Genomic DNA, 1,499 nt, shown 5'->3' with positions numbered 1-1,499 from the left:
GCAAAATGATGGCCTGTATCAGGTGCACCTTAGTCTCCAGACTGACATCTGTGCTCCTCAGTACTTTGGAGAGGTCTCTAACAGCAGACTTTCCCATCGCAATACATCTTTTAATTTCCTGGCTGCTGGTGCCAAGAGTGTTGATTGTGGAGCCAAGCTGACTAAAGCTGTGAAGAATCATTACCTGCCACAAACACCAGGAAGACGGAGCTGCTTCCTCTTGGCCATTGTGATGGTGGCTAGCATAGAGCCATGAAACACAGCATCATTCCCATAGGGTTCAGGCCCAGGTGCTCGCTCAGTGTGTCCTCTTGGTGGTCCAGGCACTGGCCCTGTTCTCTTGCCTAGATTGGCCTGAGGTCCCTTGCAGCCCAGCTAGCCTGGCCTCACCTCTGGCTCTCCACTTGACACTTTCTCTCTTTGAAGGTACTTACTAGAAGTTGCAGGGAGCTCTGTGATGTAGCAAGTTGCACTGCTAATCCTAACGCTGTGCTTCTCCTGTGGTTCAAATCTACCAGGAACTCCTAGGGAGGAAGGTGGACGGTCTCCCATGCCTTAGAAACCCTGCAAAGGCTGGCTGTGAGTTAGATCTAACGTGCAGGGTGACTATTCAGGATGAGAACTTGCACACACGGCTTCCATTTACACTCCCTTCACGTGACTCCACATACCTGCAGTTAGCTTTGAGGAGAGATGGACAGTCTTTTCATTCTGGGGAGTCAGGCGCCCAGAGTAACCCTTATTTACATCTTCTTTACAACCACAAGCTCGCTTTCTAATTTCTCTCTATCATTTCCTCATGGATTTGAAGTTTTAAATGAACTCTGCCTCACGAGGGAAGCATCACTGGGGCTTAATAAAAAAGGAGACACTTTCAGATAATAAAGCTGAGAAAAAAAAAAGTCAAGCTTCTCTTGTGTCCTTGGGACCTGGACTCCCAGGATCTTACTCACCTCTCCGAACTCAGTCCCACGCACCACCCCTCATTAACCATTCTCATGGCAAGCACTGGTCCTCCTGGAAGGATTTATTATTTCAGTTTTGGGGGAGGCAATTAGAAGATTCAAGTGAAATGTAAATTTGATAGAAGCCCCAGCGACTTTTCCGGTATTTCATTTCAGTAACCTGACCAAGACTTTTTCTTTCCTTTTTTTTTCCCCCCCCTACTCTCTAGTTAAACTTTGTTAGATCACATGCTAGACAAAGGAACTTTGAAAAGAACATGATCCATTGAAATATTTATGTTTGTCAATAATAATAATGTGACTTTCATGGTATATATGCCCAGGATTCAATTCGTTAAAAACTTCGCAAATTCATTCACAAGTGCTACATTTTCAACTGTACAGTAGACACAGCACTAACGGTATTTTTAGCACTCGTATTCTATTTGCTAGCGTCAAGGACTCTCCTTCATAGGGTCGCTATGAGTCGCCTGCAACTCAACGGCACTTAACAACAATAACATCAACAGAGAGAGAAAGAGAGAGAGAGAGAGA

The sequence above is a fragment of the Elephantulus edwardii genome, unplaced genomic scaffold (genome assembly GCF_000299155.1).
Source record: "Elephantulus edwardii isolate Elephantulus edwardi_28Jun2011 unplaced genomic scaffold, EleEdw1.0 scaffold00011, whole genome shotgun sequence".
Lineage (NCBI taxonomy): Eukaryota > Metazoa > Chordata > Mammalia > Macroscelidea > Macroscelididae > Elephantulus > Elephantulus edwardii.
This window is presented reverse-complemented; position numbering follows the sequence as displayed.